Raw genomic sequence first — 16,159 nt, 5'->3', positions numbered from 1 at the left:
ACCTCATTTAATTTTCACACTCATCATGGGAATTATTATTATTCCCATTTACGATCAGATAGAGCCATTCAGAAATACTAAGAAATTTGCCCCAAATTCACTAAGATTGGGGAGATAACAGAGATTCAAACCCAGGTATGCCTGGCTCCAAAGTGCACTTTCTTAACTACTCTGCCATAAAGTATTTTATATAAGGCAGAGTCACAATAAACATTATTTCTGGCTCCTGCTGCCTTCAAAGTGCTTTGGCTGGGGAGTGACCATGTCACATGTGCATAAACCAACTTTCTGTATAATTCAGTGTACATTATGAGCAACTTATAGAGCCCACCTTCTTATGCAAAAGACAAAAACATAAACTAATCTCCTGCTCCCCTTCCCCCAATTCCTATCTGGGCCCCAAAAAACAACATGTCTGCACAGACTCCTAAATCACTAACTGACACTGTCTGACAAAACTGTGTCCCAAAGGTATCATCAACTAGTTCCATAGGCTCCTCAAATAATCACCAACACAGGCAACACACCTGCAATAGAAAATCAATGATGGATCTGCTTAAGGCCCCTTGGGGGTCAAACCTGACCACCTATAGAACCCTATAACTCACAGCCCATATATAGAATTAGTGACTCCCATAAAATCCTCAATAATAGACCTTCTGGTCCATCACTTATCAATTCACAGTCCTGCAATTACTGATGTCCACAAGTGCCAGTCAATGACTTCTATAGGTCTCCACAAACTGACTCCCAAAGACTGGTACTCCCAGGTGAATCCAACATTCACTACCTCAGTGTTTCAATCAATAACTCTCATGTACCCGTCAATGACTTCAGATGCTTACATCTCCAACTCTTATTAAACTTCAAGAATTCCTACAGAACTCCCAATCATTTATCCATAAATGTCTCAATTATTTTCCTTCAAGGTTTCCCCAAGACTGTCACTCACTGCCCCAATATGAATGACATCTATAGGCCCTGGATTATCTAATCCTATTGGACCCTAACTCATTGATCCTTCCTCACAGAAAGCAACCCAATTAAACTCTTAGATTTGTGGACAATTGATTTTATATAAGAATTTCAATACAACTCAATAGGGAAAAGAAAAGTCTATGACATTAAAAGCATAAGCAACAAAAGAAAAAATAGATAAATTGGACTTCACCACAATTAAAATATTTTTTAAATTTATCTTTATTGTTGAAAGTATTACAAATGTTCCTTTTCCCCCCCATTGATCCCCATACCCTGCACCCCTCCCCCCAGGCCTTCACCACACTATTGTCTGTGTCCATGGGTTATGCATATATGCACATAAGTTCTTAGGTTAATCTCTCCCCACCCACCCACTCCTGCCTTCCCTCTGAGATTCCTCAGTCTGTTCTATGCCTCTATGTTTCTGGATCTATTTTGCTCATTAGATTCCACATGTATGTAAGTTCCTGTGATACTTGTCTTTCTCTGACTGGCTTATTTCACTTAGCATAATACTCTTCAGGTCCCACAACGCTGTCTCAAAGGGTAAGGGATCCTTATTTTTTCCAGCTGCATAATATTCCATGGTGTAAATGTCTGAGAAGATGCTTGATATGATTTCAATCTTCTTGAACTTCTAGAGACCTGTTTTGTGTCCTAACATGTGGTTTATCCTTGAGAATGTCCCATGTGCACTTGAGGAGAATGCTTATTCTGAAGCTTTGGGGTGAAATGTTCTGTAAATGTCAATGAAATCCATCTGATCTAGTGTCTCATTAAGAATCACTGTTTCCTTGTTGATTTTTTGTCTGGAAGATCTATCCAGTAAAGTGAGTGGGGTGTTAAAGTTCCCTACTGTGACTGTATTGCTGTCTATCTCTCCTTTAAAAGTCATCCATTCCTAGGAGTGCAATCACTGGGTCAAACGGCAGGTCCATTTCTAACTTTTTGAGGAACCTCCATACTGTTTTCCATAGTGGTTGCACCAGTCTGCATTCCCACCAGCAGTGTACTAGGGTTCCCCTTTCTCCACACCCTCGCCAGCACATGTCGTTTGTTGATTTGTTGATGGCAGCCATTCTGACAGGTGTGAAGTGATACCTCGTTGTGGTTTTAATTTGCATCTCTCTGATGATTAGCGACGTCGAGCATTTTCTCATGTGTCTCTTGGCCATCCATATGTCCTCTTTGGAGAAGTGTCTATTTAAGTCCTTTGCCCATTTCTTAATTGGGTCATTTGTCTTCCTCTTGCTGAGTGCTATGAGTTTTTTGTACACTTTGGAAATTAGCTCCTTATCAGATACATCCTTGGCAAATATGTTTTCCCAGACCGTGGGGTTCCTTTGTATTTTGAGGCTGTTTTCTTTTGCTGTGCAGAAGCTTTTTAGTTTGATGTAGTCCCATATGGTTATTTTTTCCTTTGTTTCTCTTGCCCTAGAAGATGTATCAGTGAAAAGTCCACTACGTGGGATGTCTGTGACTTTACTGCCTATGTATCCTAAGAATCCTGAAACATTCCTCAGAAAGAATATATGTACCCCGATTTTCATAGCAGTACAATTTACAATAGCTAAGATCTGGAAACAGCCAAGTGCCCATCAGTAGATGAGTGGACAAAAAAGCTGTGGGACATTTACACCATGGAAGACTACGCAGCTGTAAAGAAGAAGAATCTCGTACTCTTTGGGACAGTATGGATGGACCTGGAGAATATTATGCTGAGTGAAATAACCCAGGCAGGGAAAGACAAATATCACGTGATCTCGCTTATACGTGGAATCTAAAGAACTTAATAAACTGATGAACAGAATAGATTCAATGACATGGAAGCATAGATGAGACTGATGAATGTCAGAGGGATGGAGGAGGGTGGGTGGGTGGAGGGGGAGAGAGTAACCAAAGAAGTTATATGCATATATGCACAACCCAAGGACATGGAAAATAGTGGGGAGAGGGACTGGGGAGGGGGAAGGGACGAGGTGGAACAGGTCACTGGGGAGAAATAGGGACATCTGTAATATTTTAAACAAAAATAAAGTTAAAAAAAAGTCATCCAGAAGTTTTTTTTCAGCCTGTGTGAGTCTTTTGCTCTGAGGTGAGTCTCTTGTAAACAGCATATATTTGGGTCTTGTTTTCTTTTCTTTCTTTTTTTAAAAATTTATCCTTATTGTTCAAAGTATTACAGGTGTCCCATTTTCCCTCCCCCATTGACCTCTTCCACCTCGCTCCCACCCTTTCCCCAAGCCTTCACCCCATTATTGTCTGTGTCCATGGGTTATACATATATGCATATAACTTCTTTGGTTAACCTCTTTCCACCCTCCTCCCCCTTCCCTCTTCCCTCGTCTCTCTGAGATAAAACCATCTTCAATGGTTGCTTCAATGTCTCTGGGTCTATTTTGTCTGTCAGTTTCTTTTGTTCATTAGCTTCTTCTTAAAGAAGACCCTTCAACATTTCATGTAGTACTGGTTTGATGGTGATGAACTTCTTTAGCTTTTTCTTATCTGTGAAGCTCCTTATCTGACCTTCAATTCTAAATGACAGCTTTGCTGGGTAGAGTAATCTTGGTTGTAGGTTCTTGCTTTTCATCACTTTGAATATTTCTTGCCACCTTCTGGTCTGCAAAGTTTCAGTTGAGAAATCAGCTGACTGTGATATGGGTGCTCCCTTGTAGGTAACTAACTGCTTTTCCCTTGTTGCTTTTAAGATTCTCTCTTTGTCTTTAACCTTTGACATTTTAATTATGATGTGTCTTGGTGTGGACCTCTTTGGGTTCCTCTTGTTTGGGATTCTCTGTGCTTTCTGGACTTGTAAGTCTATTTCTTTCACCAGGTAGGGAAGTTTTCTGTCATTATTTTTTCAAATAAGTTTTCAATTTCTTGTTCTCTTTTTTCTTCTGGCACCCTCATAATGGAAATGTTGGGCACTTGAAGTCATCCCAGAGACTCCTTACACTATCTTCATATTTCTGCAGTTTTTTTGCTTCTTGATCTTCTGACTGGGTGTTTTTTGTTTCCTCACATTCCAAATTGTTGATTTGATTCTCTGTATTCTCTATTCTACTGTTGATTCCCTGTAAATTATTCTTCATTTCAGTTAGTGTAGCCTTCATTTCTGACTGGTTATTATGTCACTGGTGATCTCACTAGTTTTCTTACTAAGATCCTTGAGCATCCTTATAACCATTGTTTTGAACTCTGTATCCAGTAGCTTGCTTGGGTCCATTTCATTTAGTTCTTTTTCTGGAGATTTCTTCTGTTCTTTCATTTGTGACATATTTCTTTGCCTCCACATTTTGGCTGCTTCCAGGTGTTTGTTTCTATGTATTAGGTAGAGCTGCTAGGTCTCCTGGAATTGGTAGAGTGGCTTTGTGTAATAGGTGTCCTGTAGGGCCCAGAGGCTCAGTCTCTCCTGTCACCTGAGCTGGGCCTTCTAGGTAATTCCTGGTGTGTGTTGTGTGCACTGTCCTGTTGTAGTTGAGCCTTGGTTGCTATTGGTGTCACTGGGAGGAATTGACCCCCAGACCAATCAGCTGTGAGGACCAGCTGCAACTACAGCCAAAGAGCTGCTGTGCTGGAGACACCCCTATGGAGCAGGATTTACTTCAGTGGAGCTTTGGTGTTCACCAATGCGCCCCTTGAGTGTGTCACTCGTAGATGTGGTAGGGTTGTAGTCCAGTGTGTTCGAAGCTACCACCAGGTGCACTGTCTCTGGGGCCTCCTGGGAGGTACAAAGTAAGCCTCTGCCTGTGCCCTGCCCAGGGCCGCCCAGCATGAGCTACACAGCAATCAGTAGATGGCTGCTACTTGTGCTGGGCTTAAAGGTGTACAGGAGAAGCCATGCTATGATCCAATGCAGGCTGCTGCTAGTGCCAGGCCTGGGGCCACTTATAAAGCCATATGGGGCACACTGAGGCCAGATGCTGCTTGTTTGAGAGATTTTAGGAAGGTCCTAAGCATGAGGCTAAAGAGGCCACTTGCATAGGAAAGCCACTGGAAATGGCTTGGATGAGCTTGCAAATAGGGAAGGGTAGGGTCTCTGGGAATCACCAGAGCAGGGCAAAAGGTATGAGTCAGGTTGATGGAGATTCAGAGAAGGTGCCTGCCTGCCCACACTGTGGGGGGAGGGCTCATCAAAGGAGCAATGGCCTCTGTCAGCTCCTCAGTCTGTGAGAAAGCTGCCCCTCCAGCTCTGTCCCTGATTCCAGGCAAGTCAGTTCCTCCCTGGATGTCCCAGGTTCCTTTCAAGCTGCTGCCCAGCACTGGAGCTCAGAGGCAGTGCATCTGAGTAAGTCCATGCATGGGCCCTTTAAGAGGAGCTGCCTGGGACTCTAGCAGCCTCCAAGTCATTCAGCCTCAATCCCTGCTGGTTTTTACAGCCCAAAGTTGTGGGGACTTCTCTTCCCAGCACTGGAACCCTGGGCTGGGGGGCCTGATGTGGGGCTGGGACCTCTCACTCCTCTAGGAAACCTCCACCAACCGAGATATTCCCCCCGGTTTTAAACCACTGCACCTGGGTGTGGGACCATTGCCGCAGCTCAGTGTGCAGCCGAGATTCCACCTCGCACCTCCTCCCCTCCTACTGGTCTTGGTGTGCTTATTGTAGGACCTCTGTTCAGCTAGATTTCAGGAGGTTCTGAATGATGGTTGTTCTGTATTTTAGTTGTAATTTTGTGGTGGTTGTGGGAGGTGGCGGATACCGCATTTACCTACAACACCACACCGTCTTCGAGTTTTGTTTTCTTATCTATTCATCTACTCCACGTCCTTTGATTGGAGCGTTTAATCCATTAATATTTAAGGTTATTATTGATCGATACTTACCTATTGTCATTTTATTAGTTTATGCCTATGTTTCTCATTCTCTCTGGTTTGGTGGTGATGAATTCCTTTAGCCATTTTTTGTCTGGGAAGCTCTTTATTTCACCATCTATTTTGAATGATAGCCTTGCTGGATAGAGTATTCTTGGTTCCAGATCCTTGTTTTGGATTACCTTGAATACTTCATGCCATTCCCTTCTGGCCTGTAGAGTTTCTGATGAGAAATCAGCTGACAGTCTTATGGGAGCTCCTTTGTAGGTAACAGATTGCTTTTCTCTTGGTGCCTTTAAGATTCTCTCTTTGTCTTGAATTCTTGGCTTTTAATTATGATGTGTCTGTCTGGGTGGGGGCCTCTTTGGGTTCTTGCTTGGGAATCTCTGTGCCTCCTGAACTTGTGTGACTTTTCCTTCACCAGGTTAGGGAAGTTTTCTGTCATTATTTCTTCAAACTTGTTCTCTAACCCTTGCTTGCTTTCTACATCTTCTGGCACTCCTATGATACAAATATTGTTCTGTTTCATGTTGTCCTACAGCTCCCTTAAACTGTCTTCCTGTCTTTAAATTTTTTCTTTTTGGCTCTCTGATTGAGTGATTTTTTTTCTACCCTGTCTTCTAATTTGCTGATCTGACCCTCAGCTCCTTCTAATCTGCTGTTTATTCCTTCCAATGTTTTTTTATTTCTACTGTGTCATTCTTAATTTCCATTTCTTTTCTCATGCTGTTGAGCATCCTTATGATCAGTATTCTGAACTGTATATCTGATAGATTGGTTTTCTCCATTTCATTTACCTCTTCTTCTGGAGAATTCTTTTGTTCTTTCATGGTCTTTTTTTTTTTTTTTTGTCTCCCCATTTTGTCTGCCTGTTTGGGTTTGTTTCTATGTATTAGGTAAATCTGCTAGGACTCCCAGTCTTTTGGATGGTTTCTGCTGCAGGCCAATGTCAGGCACTGTTTGTGACTGGCCTTGAGTACCCTGTTTGAAGTTTTGTGTACTCCACAGTTTGTCCCCTCTGCTGTGGCTGGGTATCTTTGGACAGGACCAAGATGTGCACTAAGCTCTGGGTCCAGAAGCAAATCAGGCAAAAACTCAAAGCACTCAGAGGCCGTTTTTCAGTTTTTAATGAGACTTAGGCTGTAGAAACTCCACTGGGTAAGACGAGAGGTTTTCCAACAGGGTGGGGCAATTGCTCCAAGCCCCCCATGCAAAAGCTGCTTGGAAGGTAAGTGTCTGCCTGAGAAAGATGTCCTTTGCCGTATGGGAGAATGACTCAGCACAGGAATCCAAATGGTTCCCCTCTGATCTCTATTCCCCAGCCAGCACCCCTGGATTTTCCTCACACAGCTCTTGCCCTCCCTCCACCAGAGACCAAGGTGAGCAACTGCACATGAAATTTTGTGCATTGGCCCTTTAAGAATGTACCTGCATTTCCAGCTGTCTCTCCCTGGCAGACAGAAACCCTGTTGCTTTTCACAGCCAGATGTTATCTGGGCACCTTTCTCCACTCTGGTGCTCTGCGCTGGAAACCCAGCCTGGGATTTAGACCTCTGAATTCTCAGTGGAAATCCTGCACAGCTGAGATGTCCCTCTGAACCTTCAGCTGCTGCATGTGGGAGCCCAGCCAGCCCTCTCATGCTTGCACACTTCCCACTAGTCTCTATGCAGTCTCCTCATTAGGTCCTTGGTTATGAGCATGCTCTCCAGCTAGTCTTCAGTTGCAGTTGACTATTCAGGATTGTTTTTCTATATTTTAGTTGTAATTCCAATTTGGCCCTGAGAGAGTGTCAGTGTAACTTCCACTCAATCTGCTGCCATCTTGGAATCTCTCATAATTAAAATCTTTCATGCTACAAGGTCACTACCAGAAAAGTGAAAAGACACCCACAAAATGAAAAAATATATGCAAATCACATATCTGACAAGGGACTTGTATAAGGTGACATTAGTTGATAAAATTATATGTTTCAGGTGTACAGTTCTATAATACATCACCTGTATATTGTATTGTGTGTTCACCACCCAAGTCCAGTCTCCTTTTATCACTATTTATTCCCCCTTTACTCTCTACTACTGCTCCCCACCTTCCTTTCCCCTGATAATCACCATACTGTTGTCTGTTTTTTTCTTATTTGCTTAATCCCTTCACCTTTTTCATCCAGTGCCTCAACCCCAGGATTACAACATATGAATTTGGAGGGGACATAAACATTCAGTTCATTACACATATGAAAACATTACTGAAAAACACAGGTTTGGCTGCCTGCCCCAACAAAAGCCAAACTCATCAATCAGGTGCTGTTGCAAAAAGAAAGAGGCTTATTCAGGTGCCTCACCATCTGGGAGAATGGTGGACTCTTGCCTCTAAGACCATCTCCCCTTCCTGTTCAAGCCCACAGTTCTTATAGGAATAAGGAGAGGACAGCTTTTTTTTTTCTTTCTATCCAATAATCTTGCTAGCTTTTGGCACACTCGGGTCCTACCCATTCATCATTCTAGCTTTTGGTGGCTCAGTGTAAGACCCCCTCCCCCCGCACCATCTTTTGGCCAATGGAGGAGACTCTCTGGCTTCAACTGACTGTTCCTGGTCTGGTAACAAAAAAATGCTCAACATCAGTAGTCATTAGGGAAATCAAAATCAAAACCACAATGAAATATCACTTCACACCCACTGGGTTGGCTAGAGTCAAAAAAGGGCAGACAATAACAAGTGTTGCTGAGGATGTGACAAATTGGAACCTTCATACATTGCTGATGGGATGTAAAATGGCTTGACCATTGTGAAAACCATTTGGCAGTTCTTAAAAATGTTAAACATAGAGATATCATATGATTTAGCAATTCCATTCCCAAGAGAAATGAAAACATATCCATACAAAAACCTGTATGCAAATGTTCACAGCAGCATTATTCATAGTAGCCAAAAAGTAGAAATAACCCAAATTCCAACTGGTGAATGGATAAACAAAATGTGACATATCAATAAAAAGGAATATTATTCAGTAAAAAAGAAGGAATGAATACTGATACATGCTACAGCCTGGGTAAATCTTGAAAACATTATACTAAGTGAAAGGAAACCCCACATATTGTATGATTCCATTTATATAAAAAGTCTAGAACAAGCAAATCTATAGAGACAGAAATTAAGTTAGTGGTTGCCTGCAGGTGTGAGTAGGGGTTGGGAATGAGAAATTAGTATGGTGTTTCCTTTTGGAGTTATGAAATGTTCTAAAATTAGATTGTGGTGGTGGCTGCACAACTCTATGAATATACTAAAAACCACTGAATTGTATAAGCTTTAAATGGGTGAAGTTTATGGTAGATGAATTATATCAACAAAGCTGTTAGAAAAAAAAATCATGTAGCTGGTAAATGCCCATGCACAATTTCAAACCTAGTATCTGGCAAAGGAAGGGACTCAATAAATGTTTATTGAATGAATAACCACTTTTCACTTTAAAGTTAGCAACAAGATAAGGATACCCTCTATCAAATATCACTCTAGCAAATGCAATAGGAGAAAATGAGGTAATCAGAATAAATATTTGAAAGGAAGATATAGTATCATTGTTAATTGGATGTGATATGATTATATCTAGGAAAACTAAGAGACTATATAAAGCAACTGTAATTCATATGAGAATTTGATAATTGGATTAGATGAAAGATAAAATACAAAAGAAAATGAAATGACAAAAATTAATAGATTATTTTCTATGGAAATAAAAAATACACTATTCACCATGATGACAAAAAATGTAAAATATATAAGAATGAATTTTTTTTTTAAAGTGCTGGATCTGTAAGAAGAAAACTATAAAATATTATAGTTTTAATGGTTGTTTTTGAATCAAAATAAAGTGGTCTTAATATTCATGTCAGAATAAATGCTAAAGCATATTAAAGAAAACAACAACAAAAAGAACAGTGAGGGGATTGAACTATTGAATATTAAAAGTATTGCTAAAATCGATACAATATTTTTGAAGGGAGTAGATAAATATATCAGAAAAAGAAATAGAGTTCAAAAAAAGAACAACAAACATCTGGGAATTTATGTGACAAAAGTGACATTTAATTGAGTTAGAAAATGCTATTCATTAAGTGATTGGTGTTGGCAAATTTTCCATCCAAATGGAAAATACAAATGTTCTTCCCATCTCATACTGCACACCAGAATAACTTCCAGTTGCATTAAAATTTAACTTTAAAAATTAAGGCCATAACATGTTAAATTTAAGGCATATATTTATTTGTTTAAACATGAAGTGGGGAGAACTCACTAAACAAGACAAGACACTCAGAACCCGTAAAAGATAAAAACATGTATCTAATCAGATGATTATTCTTTCTAATTATACGTGAAGACACCTTATAAAAATCAAGATATAAAGAGACAAAGGAAATATAATTACAAGAAATGACACAAAACTAATATGCACAAATTAGTAAGGAAAACAAGCCACCCAAATGAAAGAAGAGTAAAGGATATAAGAAAATTTTAATACATTTCAATGGCCAATAAAGAGGAAACTATGTTCAACCACTAATTGTCAGGAAAATGTACATCAAAATAAGCTAAATATCCTTGTGTTTGCCTCTCAGAATGGGAAAGATTTAAAAAGCACTGACATTCAGTGTGGGAGAAGATCTTGGAATGAGCCATTTTATTTTATTATTTTATTATATTTATCTTTATTGTTGAAAAGGTTACAGAATCCCCCCCCTCCCCAACGAGCCATTTTATATGTTGCTGGTGGGAGTTCCAGTTTTACAGTTTTAGAAAGTAATTTGGCAGTATGTATTGAACTTAAAAACATCCATTCTGGCACTTAGTAATCACTCCAATGAGTCACTGACTGTAATTGAGAAATTAATAACAAAAATTTCAACTTTTTGGGAAATCAAAATCTCATATCTAAATAACTAAGGGGTCAGAGAGAAAACCACAACAGAAATTAGAAAGCATTAGAAGTGAACCATAGTGAAAATGTTACAGATCAAAACTTGGGACATGGAGCTAAAATGTTCTCAGAGAACAAATCATGAAGTTAATGCTTATATTATAAAAGAAAATGATTGAATATTAATGAGTAAACATTCAATTAAGAATTTAAAAATAGCTAAAAAAAAAAAAAAACCCACAGAAAAGAAATAATGAAATCAAGGGCAGAAAATAATGACACAGAAAAAAGAGATACAGGAGGACCAACAAAGTCAAAAGTAGGCTTTTGAAACAGCCCCATCTGAGACCCACTATCACTGACCCCATGAAACAGCATATCTGATTCCATAGGTCCCTCCATCAGTAGTTCCAAATAAATGCATCACTCTCCCTGTGGAACTCCATCATTCATATCACAGAATCCCCACAAACTCTCCACGATTCATGTAACAGACCACCTATTACTCTCCCAAAACTCTCATCACTCACCTTACTGAACTCCCATCGTTCATCCTACAGATCTCCATCACTTACCCTAACACCCTATGACTCACTGTACAAAACCCTCCATCATTTGCCCCACAAACCTCCATCACTAATCCCATTGAGCACCCATCATACCCTAGAGACCCTATCACTCACACCACAGTCCTCATTCCTTACTCCACTAACCCCTTATCACTCACCACATAGACCTCCATTACTTATCCCACAGATCCCATCACTTATCCCACACATCCACCTACCCCACAGACCCCATCAATGACCTCTAGGGATTCCCATCAATGACCTCTAGGGATTCCCATCAGTGACCTCTGAGGACCCTCATTGTTCACCACACAGATATCTCATGGCTCACCGGATAGACCCCACATCACTAACCCCAAACCCCGTAATACTAACCCCACAGTTCCCCCGTCGCTCACACCACAAACTCTGCACTATTTACCCCTACAGACCTCCCCCATCACTCAACTCTCCGGATCAATCATCCCTCAGGCTATCCATTGCTCTCCCATTGATCACTCATCCCTCAGGCTATCCATTGCTTTCCCATTGACCCCGTCACTCACCCACAAACCCCTGCCAGTTACTTTGCATGCCTCATAAGTGACCCCAGAGAAGCCCCATCGCTCACCCTACGGAGTACTATCACTGAGCACGAAATCCATGTCATAACATCCTCATAATTATATGACTGTTCTACTGCCGCTAAGTCGCCGCCCCTCTTAAACTCAGGTTCAGAGCCCTAAGTGTTAAAAGTGCATTCGAGGGACTCTTTCATCCTGAACATGCTCAGTGTGGCCTAGGAAGTGACAGTCAGCCTGCAATTACACTGGATGCACTCACGACATCTTAGTGAGTGTGCGTGTGTGGGAAGAGAGGCGGGCTTTCAAACGTTCTTTGGTGACTTGTCAGGCAACTAACATGGCTGTCCCCTTGAGAGTATCTCTCTGAGAGTCGCCATCTTGGAAGGGTGGTCATTTCTGCCTCTGAGCGGGCGGTTCCCGGCCCGATCTCCCCCCCCACCCCACCCCCCGCCCCGTGGTACTTTCCGGTAACCAATGGGGCTGTGCCAACCGGGCTTCTCCCAGTGCACTGTCCCCAGCAGCCGGCTAGGCTCAGGCAGGGCGCAGTCCCTTTTCAGCACACAAGGGCTGGCACTCCGCTGTACCCTGGGGGCCCGCGGCTGCTAACTGGTAGCCAGCCCCCGCCCCCATCCCAACTGCAGATTCCTAAGAGCAGCCGGCCCAGAAATTGGTCCGGCCCTCGCCCGGGTCCCACTGCTCCGGGGGCTGAAAGGTCCCCTTTCGGCGCCGGCGGCTGGCGGACGCAGAGCCCGGGGCCCCGCTTCGTGCCCACCTGATGGCGCCTCTGTACACCCTTCGGCTGAGAGCATCCTCCAACTCCTTTGCTGTCACCGGCCTTGGGTCGTTGCCACCCGGGGAATAGTACGTGTCAGATTTAGGCCAGGAAGCGGAAGTCGCCGGCAGCGGGAGTTTAACCACTCGGGGGTCGGGGAGCTGAGATGATGAAGCGCCAGACACCAAGTATCTGTGCAAGGAGTCACTGGGAGGTCTGTGACATCTGTGCTGGGGCATGTCTTCCAGTATCTAAAAACCGAATAAGCGACCTTTCTGGTTTCCTTGCATAAATATTAATGCTAAAATTCTAAAGATCCAAGTTTTGATTTCATTAGTGTTTAATTTCAAGTGCGCATTTGTAACTTCTCCTTTTGACCCAGAAATTATTTAGAAATCCATTGTTGAACTTTCAAAAATGCTTTGAGCCCCAAATGGCAAGGGAATCGGTACTCTATTTAGGCAGGTGAGACAGGGAGAAGAACCCAGCACGGTGACTCCTGGAGCATGGAGAATTTTATATGGGAGAGGAGTTTTACAGGGGAAGGAAACAAAAAAGCACCGTGTGCCAGCTGCACGTTTGGTGGGCTTTGATCTGCAGGTGTTGAAATGCAGCCGAAAGGAGCAGTTTATGATTTGGGTCACCTTAGTCCGCAGCATCCTGTTCTCAAAATTAATGACTCAAAGAAAGAATTAAGAAGTGCAGAAAATTTTACAGTTCCTTACACAATTTTCCATTTCCCCAAACACACAGTTAATCTGAAGTTAGTGACTTCTATCCTATTTGCACTGTAGTCTGAGAACGTTGTCTGAATGATGTTGAGTCTTTGAAATTTGTTGAAATTTGCCTTAAGGCTGAAGTACAGAGACATGGATACATGTAACAGGCTGACAGCTGTCAGAGGGGAGGGAGGAGGGGGGAGGGGGAACTGGATGAAAAAAGATGAAGGGATTAGCTAAAGAACATATATGCATAACCCATAGACACAGACAGCAGCATGGTGATGGCCAAAGGGAAGGGTGAACAGGGGCTGGGTGGAGGTGGGCAAACGTGTGTGTGGGGAAATGGGGACATCTGTAATAGTGTCAACAATAAAAATAAAGTGAAAAAAAAAGTACGGGCCCAGTTTTTAAAAATGTGTCACCTCTTGATTAAAAAGACTGTGTATTACCCAGCCAGTGTGGCTCAGTGGTTGAGCATCGACCTATGATCCAGGAGATCTCGGTTGCATTCCCAGTCAGGGCACATGCCTGCGTTGCTGGCTCCATCCTCAGCAGGGGCCTGCAGGAGGTGGCCAATCAATGACTCTTTCTCATCATTTATGTTTCTATCTCTCCCTCTCCTTTCCCCTCTCTCTGAAATCAATAAAAAAATACTTACAGCCAAATCACTTCCCCAAAAGACTAACATTTCCTACTCTCGCCAGCAAAATATGAATTTATTAAGGCAAATCTCTTGCGGTGGATGTCCATGCTTTAATTTTTGCCAGTCTGAAGACTAATCGCATTGAACTGCTTTAATTTGCATTTTCCTAACTACTTGTGCAACTGAGCATATTTTTCTGTTTGTTGACCATTTCTGTTTTCTCTTCTGCCAGTCTTCAAATCCTTTGTCCAATTTTCTTTGGAGTGATTTGTCTTTTTCTTATTAATTTGTAGAAGTTCTTTGTACGATAGGGATATTAACCCTTTGTGAGTTGCATTGCAGTATTTCCCCTCTAACTCTTTTTGCCCTTTGCATTTTATGTGTCCTTTGATTTATAATTAGAAAATACATATTCTCTCATCAGAAAAGTCTAAGCTTTCAGCCCTAGACGGTTTTGCTTAGTGGTTAGAGCATCAGCCCCTGGAATAAAGGGCACATTACCTCGGTTGCAGGCTCAATCCCAGCCTTGGTCGGGGCTCCTGCAAGAGGCAACCAATTGATGCGTCTCTCTCACATCGATGTTTCTCTCTCTCTCCCCCTTCCATTCTTTCTGAAAAGCAATGGAAAAAATATCCTCGGGTGAGGATTAAAAAAAGAAAAAAGAAAAGCCTAAGTTTTCTTTTCTCACTTCTATATCTCCTGTCTTGCAAGGTCTTCCTTCCTCATTCCAGGTAGTCTTAAAAAGATAATCTTTTTTTAAAGGATGCAGTAAAAATCCATTTTATTTATTTAAAAAAAATTTTTAAATCCCCACCTGAGGATATTTTTTTCCATTAGCGTTCAGAGAGAGAGAGAGAGAGAGAGAGAAACATCAATGTGAGAGAGACACATTGATTGGTTGCCTCCCACTCTTGCCTGACCGGAGTGGAGCCTGCAACCGAGGTACATGCCCTTGGCAGGGATCAAACCCTGGACCTTTTAGTCCTTGGGCTGATGCTCTAACCACTGAGCAAACCTGCTAGGGCTAAAAGTCCACTTTAATAAATATCACATAGTTTACCTGTAGCCCATTAAGTAAATCTTATTTTATTTGTGTGTGTGTGTGTGTGTGAGTGCATTTCACTTTATTATTTTTAAAAATTAAAAAATTTTCCAATTAGTTTCCAGTCAATATTATTTATTAGTTTCAGGTGTATAGCATAGTGGTTAGACAATCATATACTTTACAAAGTGTTCACCCTGATATTTCCAGTATCCAGCTGGCAACATACGTAGTTATTACAATATTATCAACTATGTTCCCTATGTTGTACTTTACATACCTATGACTAGTTTGTAACTACCAATCTGTACTTCTCAATCTCTTCACCCTAAAAAGATAGTCTTAGCATTTTTTTCTTTTTTCTTTTTTCTTTTTTTTACTTGAACTTTTAATTTAGCTGGAATTTACTCTGGTGTGTAGCATGAGGTCAAGGTCAAGCTTTGGTTTTGCTGTGTCAAATAAAAACAAATCACGATGTAGATAAGAAGAGACTAATTAGAAAGGAAGAGTATTGCAATAGGGATAAAGCTCCCATCTCAGAAATCTGCAAGCATCTCATAACCAAACAGAAAAAGGGTCTTTCTTTTATAGCCAGGGTAAGGAGAAGGCAAGCTGAGATAAACAGAATCTGTGGAGAAGCTGCACAAGCAGGGAAATGACCAGTGGGGTCTGACTGGTCAGCTCATTCTCAGGAAAAGGTGAGAAGGGGGGCACCTTCCACATTTTTTGGTGTGCTTTCTCAGGCTTGGGGGCAATCAGAGTTCAGGAGCCTTGGATTTTAGCTTGATAATTATATCGTCAGACCTGCTTTTGTTCTACTTGAATTTACTTGCTGTATCCTTACATAGGGTTCAGTATTGGCTCTTCATTTTAAATGTGCTTTTAGTAAACAACACACCATTTTTAAAAAATGTTTTTATTGATTTTAGAGAGAGAGGAAGGGAGAGGGAGAAGAAGGAAACATCCATAGGCTGCCTCCTGCAGGCCCACTACTGGGGATCCAGCCCGAAACCTGGGCATGTGCCCTGACTGGGAATCCAGGAATTGAACTGGAGACCTTTTGGTGCATGATACGATGCTAAATCAACTGAGCCACACCAGCCACGGCCACACAGCTTTTGTTTTTAACCTAATTTCACAGTCTG

The 16,159-nt window shown here is 41.7% G+C and overlaps 1 protein-coding gene across 3 annotated transcripts in view; it reads right to left on the bottom strand.

The window, feature by feature from the left end:
- Positions 1-12,701, bottom strand: part of ZNF41 (zinc finger protein 41) — a 42,435-nt gene extending 29,734 nt beyond the window's left edge. For all 3 annotated transcript variants that reach the window (XM_081126196.1, XM_081126194.1, XM_081126195.1), the window contains exon 1: positions 12,608-12,701. The gene's annotated coding sequence lies outside the window, so the exon portion shown is untranslated. The remainder of the gene's footprint in view (positions 1-12,607) is intronic.
- Between the last annotated feature and the right edge of the window lie 3,458 nt (positions 12,702-16,159).

The sequence above is a fragment of the Miniopterus schreibersii genome (assembly GCF_964146895.1).
Source record: "Miniopterus schreibersii genome assembly, chromosome: X".
NCBI lineage: Eukaryota > Metazoa > Chordata > Mammalia > Chiroptera > Miniopteridae > Miniopterus > Miniopterus schreibersii.
Note: the sequence above shows the minus strand (reverse complement) of the source record. Positions and strands in the feature narration are given on the sequence as shown.